Here is a 14,325-nt window from a genome sequence, read left to right on the forward strand (position 1 = left end):
TACTGCACAGAGTTTATGTCACTGGGCCCCGGCTGGTCCATATGGGTTTTTCCGAGGATGGGCTATGTAAGAGGGGCTGCGGGATGGTGGGCACCTTTCTACATATCATATGGGAGTGTGTTGTGATTGCGGACTTTTGGAAGCGGATTCACGTTGTGATGCAGGAGGTCACGGGTATTGTACTGCACCCAGAGGCGCGGCGCTGTCTTTTGAATGTGTGGGGTCCTACAGATTATGACGCAGCGCAGACTCAATGGGCGACCCTAGGCAATATGGTGGCTAAGCGAGATATAGCACGACTGTGGGGCTCTCATAGCCCGCCCACCCTGGATGCATGGAAGGACAACATGGACTGGAGCATGTTTCGGGAGAAAACGGTGTATAGTGCACGGGGGAGGCCTAAGAAATGGCATAAGGTATGGGGAAGTTGGAACCAATATAGGGGGGGCATATGTCTGCCTCCTGCCATTGAACCACCAGAGGAGCAACTTTCCCCCTAGCCTCACTTCCGACTTGGGTCTTTCTGATGCACCTCCGTTAGAATGTTAGCGCCTCTGCTTCTCCCTCATCCTCCCGATCGGTGGCTTTGATTTGATGTTGGAAATGGGGCCACGCCCCCGTTGGGAACTGGCACGAGCTTGTGGTATATACTGCCTTGCTTGTTGTGTTTATTGTAGGTAGTTTTCAAAAATGAAACCTTTGTCTTTATCCTGCATTAGAGCTATGGAGGACTTCTTGTGTCGACTGATTAGCTGCCGAACCTCCGGGATGTCGGCTGAATAGCTGTGTATCTGACTTATACGAATAAAGGTTTTTAAAAAAAAAAAAAAAAAAAATGGAGGAACTCCGTGGCACGGCTAAAATGAACCTTAAGAAATCGTTTACAACCACTTGGATAGGTGCAACATTGTAAAAGCCCCAGATCCCCGCACCATATGTGGCAATACTAATGCATTTAGCTTGGTATATTTTCAGTAATATTCCCGGGGGCCTTTTCCACAATTTCCTTGAGAAAAGCATCAATGCCGCGGTTGACCTTTTAAATAGGAGCGTTCTTCTCTTAACCGCTGGCCCCCAGGAACCCCTATCCTCTAGTAAAATTCCAAGATAAGAAAATGTTTTAGTTGGTTCAATCCTGCCGTCCCCCGTTACTAAAGTTCTACACTTGTTCTTCCGATTCCCACAGGACATCACAAAGGGCTGTCACCGGTATCCACGTCATGGGTACACCAGTGAGTAACACCTGGGGTCAGAGAGAACAGTGGGGTAAACTGTCCAAATACCTGCCGGCAGTCGCTCTGCTGCTCTGGGGTCAGTGTAGGGGAGAGGATCACACTTTCCACTGACCCATCGTGCTCCTTGGTAGACAGGAGGTCAGAGAGAGGTTTACTCTCCTCTTCCACCCCATCACCTGTCGCCAAGAGCATGCTCACTTTGGACCTCTCGAAGTGGGGTTTGAGGCCGTTCACGTGCAGGTCCCTCAAAGGCTTTCCTGGAGACCGCAAATCCACCAGGTAGGTGACATCACTTTTGCACTCCACAACCTCAAATGGCCCAGTCCACTTGTCCTGCAAGGCACAAGGTTCCACTGGGGCCATGACCCCCACTTTTTGCCCAGGGTGAATTTTGACCAGAGTGGCATTCTGGTCATACCACTTCTTCATTTTTCCTGGCTTGCTTCTAGGTTCGCCTGAGCTAGCTTCCTGAAGTGGGTAGTCTGGTTTCTGAAGGCCAGCATGTAGCTAAACCCATCCTGGGAAGATATCCTGGGAGCTGCCTCCCAGCCTTCCTTTACCAAACTCAGAGGTCCTCTTACAGGGTGACCATACAGAAGCTCAAAGGGACTGAAACCAATAGACTTCTGTGGCGCCTCCCTGTATGCAAAGAGAAGGCATGGCAAGAGGACGTCCCACTTACGCCTCATGGATTCTGTTAGACCCTTAATCATGCCCTCAAGGTCTGGTTGAATCTCTCCACCAGACTGTTACCTTGTGTGTGGGAAGGGGTGGTGAACTTGTAGGTTACACCACACTCCTTCCACAGGTATGTCATATACTTGGATATGAAATTGGTCCCCCTGTCAGAAACCACCTCTCTGGAGAACCCCATGTGGAAAAAGATCCCCATTAACGCCCGGCCCACCACTTGTGCCGTCATTGTCCTGAGAGGAATTACCTCCGGGTACCGGGTGGCATGGTCCACCAAGACCAGGATGTACCTGTTGCCCATGGCTGTCTTGGGAATGGGATGCAGTGACCCCACAATGTCTATCCCTACCCTTTCAAAGGGTGTTCCAACAGCTGGAAAAGGTTGGCGAGGAGCTTTGACCTTCCTCCCACTCTTACCACTTGTCTGGCAAGTTTGGCAAGACCTGCAATGTCCATCTGACTGCCTTCGCATTTGGGGCCAGACGAAGTGGGTGACAAGCCTGTCAAAGGTCTTGTCCTGCCCCACATGTCCTGCCAAAGGCATGTCATGAGCCAGACCCAGTAGGAAGGTCCTATAGCGCTGGGGTACCACCAGCACATGGGCTGACCCAGGCTCAGCGACCTTAGGCTCACTGTACAAGAGACCATTCTCCCAGTAGATACAATGTGATCTAGACTGATCACCAGCTGCCTGGTCTGCAGCCTGCCGCCACAGCCCCTCTTGAGAAGGGCACTCTTTCTTCTCCTTGCAGAATTCCTCCCTGTTGAGACCCCCTTCTTGCTGCCAATGGGTCAGCTCAGAGATGCCCCCCGTTCAGCTACCTGCTCTCCTGTAGGCTCCGGGGCGTCCCCCTCAAGGTCCACCTCCTCCCGGTCCGTGGGAACGTCAGGGGCCGGTTTCCTGCACCCCCTGCCCTTTCTCTTGGCAGGGACTTGGGCCACTGTTTCAGGATCCAAGTCCTCTTGATCACCCTTTTGTCCGCCCATGACCAAGTGGACATGCATGCCCATTCTGGCAACCGAAGCATCTCCAAGTGAGACCTGAGCTCAACATCCTTCCATAAGGACTGCTCCAGGTCATTACCTAGCAGACAATCTACAGGCATGGAAGGGCTCACAAGCACCCTCAAGGGACCTGAGACCCCACACTCAAAGGGAACCTGCACCACCGTACACTGGCGCTCTGATTTGTCCACAGCAATTACTTGGTGGAGTGCCCCTGGGACTACCTGCTCCTCAGAGACCAGATGACACCGGACTGAGGTCACACTGACTCCATTATCTCTGAGAGCCTCTACGCTTTTCCCATTGATGGTCACCCAGGTGCTGTATTTCTTTGTGTTAGGGGGCACCTGGTTTCCTGGGACCATCTCACTGTCCCCTACACACCGACCCCAAAACCACCCTCAGAGGTACTCTCATCTACAGACCCCCGGGATCACGCACACAATTCAGCGAAGCCATCGCAGACTTCATAGCCCGCTTGCCCTCACCTCCTCAGACTACATCCTCCTAGGGGACCTCAACTTCCACCTGGAAAACAACAATGACAACAACACCACCACCCTGCTAGACCACCTCGCCAACTTCGGACTCCCCCACCCACTACGCTGGCCACACGCTTGACCCCGTCTTCTCCTCCAGCAACCACATCTCCTTCAGCCACTCCACCAGACCACACTGGACAGATCACAGCTGCGCCCACTTCAACTTCAGGAAAACCACGACCCACCACCACCCGCAACAGGCTCCCCGAAGATGCTGGAGCAAGATCACCACCGACCAGCTCACCACTTCCCTGAGCCGAAATCCTCCCGCCAACACTACGGACTCCAACGAAGCAGCCCGTAACCTCACACTGTGGCTCACCAACTGCGCCGATGCCCTTGCACCACTGAAGAATCCTCCCAGCGGACCTGGCAGCAAGAAAACCTTGTGGTTCACCAACGACCTCAAAGACTCCAAGAAATCCTGCCGTACCCTCGAGAAATCCTGGCGCCATGACCAGTTAACAGAAAACATGACAGCCCTCAAAAACGCCATCCGCAAACACCACCAGCTGATCCGCACCACCAAAAGGACAGCATTCAGAGAACGACTAGACAACAACACCCACAACAGCAAGGAACTCTTCAGCATCGTTAAAGAGCTCTCCAACCCCAGCGCCAGCAACAACGACATCATGCCCTCGCAAGACCTCTGCGACGCACTCGCCTCGTTCTTCCACCGCAAGATCGCCGACATACACAACAGCTTCGGCGCCCAGATCACGCACCCAACCACCGAACCAACGCCCCCCACCACCACCCTCTGTGCCTGGACCCCCGTCAGCACTGAAGACACCACCCACGTGATGAACACCATCCACTCCGGCTCCCCAGCCGACCCCTGTCCACACCACATCTTTAACAAAGCCGACTCCATCATCGCACCCCAATTTCGGAACATCATTAACAACTCCTTCGCATCTGCCACCTTTCTGGAGAGCTGGAAGCATGTGGAGATCAGCGCCCTCCTAAAGAAACCCACCGCAGACCCCACGGACCTCAAGAACTGCTGCCCCATCTCGCTCCTCCCTTTCCCCGCTAAAGTCATCGAGAATACGTCAACAAGCAACTAACCACCTTCCTCGAGACAAACGGCTCCCTCGACCCATCACAGTCCGGATTCCGAGCAAACCACAGCACCGAGACCGCCCTCATCACAGCCACCGGCGACATCAGGTCCCTGCTCGACAACGGGGAAACTACTGCCCTCATCCTCCTCGACCTATCGGCCGCATTCGACACAGTCTGGCACCGCACCCTGACAAACCACCTCCACCACGCCGGGATCCAAGGAATGGCCCTGGAATGGATCACCTCCTTCCTCTCTGACAGAACTCAGAGTGTCCGCCTACCTCCCTTCCGCTCAGCGGCCACCAAGATCATCTGCGGCGTACCCCAAGGCTCCTCGCTCAGCCCCACCCTCTTCAACGTCTACATGAGCCCCCTCTCAGCCATCGCACGCCAACACAACCTAAAAATCATTTCCTATGCTGACGACACCCAGCTGATCCTCTCCCTCACCAACGACCCCACCACCGCCAGGGCCAGCCTCCAGGAAGGAATGAAAGACGTCGCGGAATGGATGAAGCTCAGCCGTCTGAAACTGAACTCAGACAAGACGGAAGTCCTCATCCTCGGACCATCCCCCTCCGCCTGGGACGACTCCTGGTGGCCCCCTGCTCTATGCACCGCCCCCAAGCCCACGGACCATGCACTCAACCTGGGTTTCATCCTGGACTCCTCCCTCACGATGACCAAGCAAGTCAACGCCGTCTCGTCATCATGTTTCAACACCCTGCGCATGCTCCGAAAGATCTTTGGTGGATCCCCACCGAAACCAGAAAGACGGTCACCCAGGCCCTCGTCACCAGCCGACTGGACTACGGGAACGCCCTCTACGCTGGAACCACAGCCAAACTACAGAAAAGACTCCAGCGCATACAGAACGCTTCTGCACGACTCATCCTGGACATCCCCCGACACAGCCACATCTCTGCCCACCTGAGAGACCTGCACTGGCTCCCTGTCAGCAAAAGGATCACGTTCAGGCTCCTCACCCACGCTCACAAGGCTCTCCACGACATGGGCCCCATATACCTCAACAGCCGCCTCATGTTCTAAACACCCACCTGACAGCTCCGATCCACCAGCCTCGCCCTCGCCACCGTCCCACGGATTCGCAGAACCACCACGGGAGGAAGATCCTTCTCCTACCTGGCTGCCAAGACGTGGAACTCCCTCCCCACCCACCTCCGACTGACCCAGGACCATCTCTCTTTCAGGAAGCAACTCAAAACCTGTCTCTTCGAGCAGTAGCAGCACCCCCCCCCCCTCCCAGCGCCTTGAGACCCTTGCGGGTGAGTAGCGCGCTCTATAAATGTGTTTGATTGATTGATTGATTGATAGAGAGACGAGGATAATTTCTGTGGGATCCCCACCCTCCTGTGGGTACTCCTCCTCTCCAAGCGCTACACTAGCCAACACCTTGGACTGCCCACCAGTGGGTGGCTGTGTCCCCTTAGGGCACTTGGGCCCCCCTTCATGTGACCCACCTGGTCACATGCAAATCACTTGCGGGGGCTGGCCTCAGCAAGCTTTCCTGAAGAGACCCCTTGTTTCTTATCTCCCGGGGGATGGGAACCTTTACCCTGGGTGTTAGTTTGGGGCCCTTTAGAGAACACCTGTGCTTTATCCTCATCCCCCCCACTTTTCTGCAGGGGACCCTGCCCACCTTTGGCTGAGTCTCCCCTTTCTTGTGGACCCTGGTGCTCACCAGCGGTCTGCCTCCATAGCAAGCTTCCTGGGGTCAGTCAGCTTACTCTCGACTAGGTGCTGGAGCAGATCTGCAAAATATAGACTAGATATGTGCTCCCATGCAATCAAATTGTAGAGCCCCTGAAAAGCTATCACATTACTGCCCTTCATCCATTGACCTGCAGAACACATCTACACATTCCAACCAAGTGTTGGCATTGGACTTCTTACTGGACATGAACTGATCCCTGTATTTTTCAAGAGTGAGACCATACTTAGTGAGAAGGGCCTCCTTCATGTTAGCATAGGTGAGGTTATACCCCTTACCCAAAGCTAGTAAAGTATCCCTTGCTTCTTCTGGGAATAGAGACCACAGTGCTGCTCCCCAATTCTTTTCAGGGACCCCATTCATGTGTATCGCTGCCTCGTAACCCTGAAACCACTTTTGTATGCCATCCCCCTTCTTGAATTCCTTGCCCACATTTTTAGGGATGTGCACAATCCTGTCTGCCTGTCCTGACGGGTTGCTGCCACCATCTGAACTGGCTCTACTCCTCTGATCCAGCTCCTTTATCCTGATCTCATGATCTAACATCATCCTTTTCTCCTGCATGGCTAACTTAAGCTTCTCCAGTTCTACTGCAACTCTCCTTGCTTCCCGCCTGTCCTCTAGCTCCTCTGGGGACAGGCCACTGCTGCCTGTCCTGGGTGGTCCCCCTTCCCAAAAACACATAGGGCCGATTTACAGAACTAACTTAAGACAAAATCCTAAACTTACTACTTTTGGTATTCACAGAAGTTAGGATTTTGTCTTAAGTTTGTCTTAAGACAAACTTAAGACAGACTTAGGACAGACTTAAGACAGACTTAAGACAAACTTAAGACAAACTAAAGACAGACTTAAGATAGACTTAAGACAAACTTAAGACAAACTTAAGACAGACTTAAGACAGACTTAAGACAGACTTAAGACAAACTTAAGACAAAATCCTAACTTAAGTCTGTCTTAAGTCTGTCTTAAGTCTGTCTTAAGTTTGTCTTAAGACAAACTTAAGACAAAATTCTAACTTCTGTGAATACCAAAAGTAGTAAGTTTAGGATCTTGTCTTAAGTTAGTTCTGTGAATCGGGCCCATCCACCCTAGGAGCAGGCTCCTTTGCCTCTCCACTGAGATCACCAGACTGCTCGCTGGCATGTCTGGCTGCTACCCAGGACCTCAGCGCCTTTTGTAGCTCCTCCTTCCTAGTGAGGCCTCTGACTTGGGATTCCAGCCTATCCTCCTCAAAAGCAATTTTCAGAGATGCAACGAATGATGCTCTTGATTCCAGCATGATGAAGCAGCAATTTCAAACTGGCAAAATCAAAAATAGGCCAAAAAGAATAAGAACGAGTATGTGGAACGTAATGGTCTGCGGTATAGTAGTAGTGCACACCAATCACTGTAAGTCAAGTGCAAACACAAGTTCTATCCTCACCGCTGAAAACCAATGTTAGAAATGGTCGTCTGTAGTTGGCAAGGGCTTGCACCTTTGTCCAAATAGGGATCCTTCTTCCTAGTCAGGATAAGTGAGTTACACTCCTAAAATAACCCCTGCTCACCCCTTTGGTAGCTTGGCACAAGCAGTCAGGCTTATCTTAGAGGCAGTGTGTAAAGCAGTTGCACATAACCAACAGTAATACAGTGTAAGCACCACAAAAGGACACCACACCAGTTAAGAAAAATATTCAATATTTTTATATACTTAAGACAAGACCAAAAACGATAAAAATCCACAATACAGTACTTAAAAATCTTTAGTTATCAAAATATGCTTGACAAAACAGTTCCTTGATGTCGATAGCTCCATCTGGGGCTATCACGGCATTGTGACAAACAAATCCAAACAGTTCTGGCTGACCGCAGCACCACGGGCCAGCTAAGGTGTCGAGAAGACCCGCAAACAGTACCTTTTAGAAATGCAGGGCGGCAGCGACCTCTCGTTGAGCTTCCGAAAGAACAGGGTCCGCAGGCGTCGGTTCCGAAGGTCGGTGCAGGAGTCCTTGGGGCCCTTGAAGTCACATACGTTGCAGATCGAACTCCTCTCTGTTGAAGTCAGGAGTGCTAGTGTCAGCAGACGTCAGGTGCTGCGGTGCGCAGGGCAGCGGTGTGGTGTGCGGTGCCCTCTGATCACGGTGCGAGCAGAGGCTCAGTGGCGACATCAGATGGCATCGTCGGTGAGACCTGGGTCGCGGTGCGAGGTGAATGCGGGGCTCGTCGTGGTGCTGGCAGGTCGCGGTGCAAGCAGCGGCATCGTCGATGCTGAAGCACTGTCTTCGGCTGATGAACTGGAGTCAATGGCGCCAGCGTTGGTAGGCCAAGGCTGCGGTGTGGGATGAGGGCCATGCGTTGTGTAACTTTACGAGCGGTGCCCTCGAACTACGGTGCAAGCAGCGGCATAGATTTCGGCGTGGAGTGTCGCCATCGGGTAGGCCCAGGTGTCGTTGTGAGGTGAGGCGGTGTGGAGTGCAGTGCTCACAGGTCGCGGTGCGAGCAGCAGCTCGGTGGCGGCGTCAGCAGGCATCGTCGGTGAGACCAGGGTCATGGTGCGGCGCTGCGGCAGTGACCTCAGCGGTGCAGTCAGGACATGGAGTCGGCAGCGTCGTCATCGACATCATCGGGTTGCTTTTTCTTCTGTTGCAGCACAAAACACACAGTTCCAAGTGCTGAGGGCAGAAATAAAATAAAATAAAATCCAATATTTGTAAAGCGCGAACAGCTATCCGAAGGCATCCCAGTGCCGGGGGCCGTCTGGAAGATTACGCAAGAGTCACATGGTGCTGGGCTGACCTGCCGCTGGTGCAGTGGATCAAACCGTGTGCCCCAGATTCCAGCATTAGTTGCCCTGGCCATGGGGCCACACCCCTTCCCTTAGGCAGAAGAGCTTGAAGAGCTTGAAGTCTTTGCTGATCCTGAGACTTCTTGAACAGGAGACAAGCTCTACCTCACAAAAGTAGATTGCCGAAAGGTTCAGTCCAGTCCTTCCACTGCCCAAGACAGAAGCAGCCACTGCAGGCTAACACAGCAAAGCACACAGCAAAGTGGTAATTCCTCCTCACAGCTTCTTCAGCTCTTCTTGGCAGTCTTCTTGGTCCAAAAGAGTTCTGAAGTTTAGGGGTCTGGGCCCCAATATTTATATTCCAAAATCCTTTGATCTCTTAGGCAGAGAGTGTCTGTGCCCAGCCAAAACCAGTTTTGCCTTCTCTGGTGTGGCTTCCTGGCAGGGGGTGGAGATGACATTGTAAGAGGCAAACCAGGCCCATTCAGGTGCTAGGAAATCTCCACCCCCTACGCTAAATGCAGTCCAGAGCCACTCCTGCTCCACAGCCTCTGTCATCCAAAACCCAGACATCCAATCCACAAACCCAGCAGAGGCATGCTGGATGGTTAGGCAAGAAAATACCTGCTTTCTAAAAGTGGTATTTTCAGACACATAATGTAAAAATCACCTTCACTAAAAGATGCATCTCTAGATTCTGAGTTCAGGCATACTAAACTTCATTTACTACCTAGTTCACAGGGCCAGTTATGCTTATAAGATGTTATAAATAAACTCCCCATTCTGTCCTATGCAATAGTGAAAAACGAAACTGGTCGTAATTCACTATCAGGCCATGCCACACACACCAGGGCATGTCCTACCTTTCACATACACTGCACACTGCCCACAGGGGTATCTTGGGCCTACCTTAGGTGTGACTGACATGTAAGAAAAGGGAAGGTTAGGGCCTGGCAAGTGGGTGCACTTGCCAAGTCGACATGGCAGTACCAGACTGCACACAGAATCTGCAATGGCAGGCCGGTGTTACATTTACGGGCTGTTTGAGTGGTTGGCACAATCCAGTGCTGCAGCCCATCAACAGCATTTGATTTACAGGCCCTGGCACATGCAGTGAACTTTACTAGGTACTGACACATAAATCAAACAGGCCAATCAGGGATACACCAATCCACAACACATTTTACCATAGGAGCACTTGCACTTTACCACTGATCAGCAGCTGCCGCGGTCTGTGCAGGTAACAGCGATGGGGCGTTGGGGACGTGTTGGGGGGGATTTCTAGGGACAACGCAGAGGGAAAATTAAATAAAGAATTCATTTTCCCTCAGCATGGTCCCTCGAACTCCCACCCAATGCGGCCCCACCGCCCTACCGCTGTTACCTGCATGGACCGCGGATGATCAGCAGTGAGAAAAGAGCACAGAAACACTAAGCCAGCACAAACAGAGTCAAAACCGGGAGGTCAGAAAACATTTACTCAGTGGAAACACGCCAAAAGATGCCAATTATAACAGTGTCCGTAATACTTATCTGGGCTAACCATTGACAAAATGTCATATTGATTGGTCTGGACACATGTACATTTTTGTGAGTCACACATACGCCACAAAAGATTACAGACATGCTACAGCAGATCAGATGTAGACAGGTGCTAAAAGCACATGTGAGATATATCTGTTGTCATATTAAGTATACACATCATAGCAACCACGTGTATTACAATACTTTACATCCAGCCTATAACCATTTGATTCAGTTTAACTGATTCTCAGCATGTCAGACAATCCTGCCACTCACTCAGCAAATTGTATGTCTATCCTGACAATTTGCTCTAGTTCAGCATATTGCCAAAGGGTATACAGCAATGGACTTGACTAAGCAAGTGTGCAGCTTCAAGGTCACAATACTCAATGCCATCCTTTTTTAGATGCCTCATATGTAATGATTATGTGGCATAGGTGCCATGTTGCATCTCAACAGTGGTAAAGCCACATATCCCCATTTGTTGCATTGTGATTATACATCCATTTTATTTGTCAGTGATTAAGTTGTGGTCACCCCTTGGTCTTGGATGCTCATAAGACATCACAGTTGTCATCCTGCAAAATGATTACCAGCTCATCACTCAGAGTATTGCACAATGTTGACATCTGAGATGTACTGACAGAGGAGAGATAGGCAATATGGCATGTTGTAACTAAGGAACTAGTTTTTGGCTTCATTGAAAACATGCAGGGGCTCATTCATGAGGTTTAGGCGCAGAGCAGCTCAACAAGGAATATAACTGTGCGTCCATGCATCAAAACAAAAGAACAGGAATGCATCCTATCTATGAGATACTGTGAATTACTGTCCTTTCCCCCTGCATCACCACACACTGGGCTGCCATGCATCAACACAGGCACCCTTGCACCATGGTGCTAGGATGCCTGCGTTGGCACATGGCTGCTTTATGTGCACCTGTGCTGGGGAGAAGGATAGGAATGCACCATGTCTCTTAGATACGATGCATTCCTGTTCTTTTGTTTTGATGCAGGGATGTACAGTAAGATTACTTGTGGCACAGCCTGGCAAACAAATCACAAGCATTAGTCACAAAATACATGCCACTGAGTAGAATTATAATGTAGGTGTATGTCCTATGTACATGATGATTTATATTTGTACTGTAATTGTTGAAAAAACATGATTGTGCAACCCATCACTCAAATATTTTAGCACATATATTGTATCATCTGTCATGTGTCATGTAATACACTTGAGTGTCCATAGATGAACTATGCGTACCATACAATGTGTACATACCTGCAAATCCTTACTTTGAGCCTCATATGCACATTGGTACATGGTTAATAGGCATTTCATTGGTTGACTGTGTACCCCCACGGCCACATCATTGCTGATTAACCATTCTAATCTCTGACAAATATCTATTTTCATCATTTCTTAATAATGATGGTTGATAGATGTAAGGATGTTTGGCATCCCATGCCTCTTATGCCAATAATGATCTTTGATGCATGTGAATGTGGTCAAGTTATACAAATAAGCGTTGACTGATTTGTAATTCATGCCTCTATGACTGCCAACATGACCCCAGCAGATGAACAACAGTACAGGATCGGGCTGGAGAGATTCCGCCACATTCGCCATGTGGTAGTGGCATTTAGGAAAAGGGACACACAGTATGAAAAACCCAAAGCTGCAGGGAACTGGATGTCCCCACCTCGGCCCCAAACAACACAAAGAGAGGCAAGAAGAACGCAGCCTATGTAGCTGGTCCTGGAAATGTACCTGGACCACTTGCAGGAGTCTCCACTTCCCCACAACCTTGATTCTCATCTTCACTTCTACCGGGACCCTCCTTAGCAGCACCCTCTGGACCTTCCCCTGCTACCCAACCTGGACTTTTAAGCACCACCCACTGGACCCTTCTCTGCTACCCAACTTGGTGACACAATTACAGCTGGCAACCCTAATGCAGATGCTGGCCAGCTTACAGCAGACAGTGTCCTGCAGTGAGCAGAACTTGTAGGCCCTGCCCCACTCATCCATGGCCTCACAAGGGGGCGTTATTATAAAAGAAGTGTTGGAGTGCAGCTTTAGCATTTTTGGCTTAACGCCGCACTCCGCCACTTCTGAAACGCAGAGCTGCACCGTATTTACAAGAATACGGTGCAGCCCTGCGTTTCTCACTGCACTGCCGCTAAATTTAGCTGCCTACCTCCAATGCAGGCACCCTTACACCATACTACAAGGGTGCCTGTGTTGAGGGGAGGATTATTTAAGTGCAGGAAGGTGCCCTTTCCTGCACATAAACTATCTGAAATTGCTTTTTGTAACTTCTATGTGTGCTGCTTTGTGCGGCACACATAGAAGTTGTAACTCGTCATTTCTTTATGATTGTTTATGTGCAGAAAGGGACACCTTCCTGCACATGAACAATCAATGACGATTTGCTGTTTCTATATGTACCAAATAACAACAATAAAGTAAAAAATGTGTTTTCCTTTTTGGATAGGATATTTGCTAATTCATTCACACATTCTATTCATTCAAGCTACCAAAATCAGGTATTCACAAATCACTCCTTTTCATGGAACACTTCATTACAAAGGAACGTAAATTTATATAAAAGCAAACGGTTTATTTGCATCACAAAATTTCTTTTACCACAATATAATCATTATAAAAAATGCATTTGGTTTTTAATAAAAAAGCAACAAATTAAAAAAAAACAATTGAATAGAAAATACTAAACAAGACAAAAGAAGACCAACAAGGAGATTAAAAAGACAATCTATTTTGTCATGAAACAGTTAATTCAGAAACCTTGTGGGCAACAATTGAATAAGGATTGACTTCCTTATTTGACAAAGGTTTGTGTGCCCCTTCCAAATTTAACACAACAGTATTGCGTCGACGCGTTTCGGAGGCTATTCGTTGTTTAGGGCCTCCTTCTTCAGGACTATAAGTAATGGTATCTCCTTATCCAGGAATGATTGCCTTGTGGGCAACAATTGAATAAGGATTGACTTCCTTATTTGACAAAGGTTTGTGTGCCCCTTCCAAATTTAACACAACAGTATTGCGTCGACGCGTTTCGGAGGCTATTCGTTGTTTAGGGCCTCCTTCTTCAGGACTATAAGTAATGGTATCTCCTTATCCAGGAATGATTGCCTGTGCGAAAACGCACTAGGCTTGCTTATTTATTTAGCTGCACTCCTGCGGGAGTTTTTTCAATTTCTCACGCTTCCCTGAGCTTTTGGAGTTGTTCGTGGGCGTGGGCATGGGACGTCCTTTCTGACCCTCGCCGCGCACCTCCGTGTTATTCACTTGGTTCCTTTTGTTAAAAGGTTGTGGGCTGTAATGGATTCTTTTACTGCTCCGGGTAAGGTTTGCTCGTGGCTGATTAAGTCCGACGATCAGCGTTCCCGGGCAGCTACTTCCGCGTCTTTACGATCACGGGCAACATCAATCAGCCTCCATTATACCAAATAACAACAACAATACCAATACTGATGCTTTTCTTTAAACTCGCATTTAATTACGAGGGAACATATAGAAAAGAAAACAACATGAAACTTAGACCTCTCTTTCCGTCTGATTAATCAATGGATTTTCTTTGTTCATTTTATCAATCCTTCAATTAGTGATTTTTGAATTATTCAAATACAAAACAAATATTACTACAAAATGAAATTCACTTGCATTCTTTTCACACCCAACACATTCTTTTCATACGTTTCTATCCATTCACATTCACTACCCACATCA

This window comes from Triturus cristatus, chromosome 11, assembly GCF_964204655.1.
Source record: "Triturus cristatus chromosome 11, aTriCri1.1, whole genome shotgun sequence".
In the NCBI taxonomy this organism is placed as follows: Eukaryota; Metazoa; Chordata; class Amphibia; order Caudata; family Salamandridae; genus Triturus; species Triturus cristatus.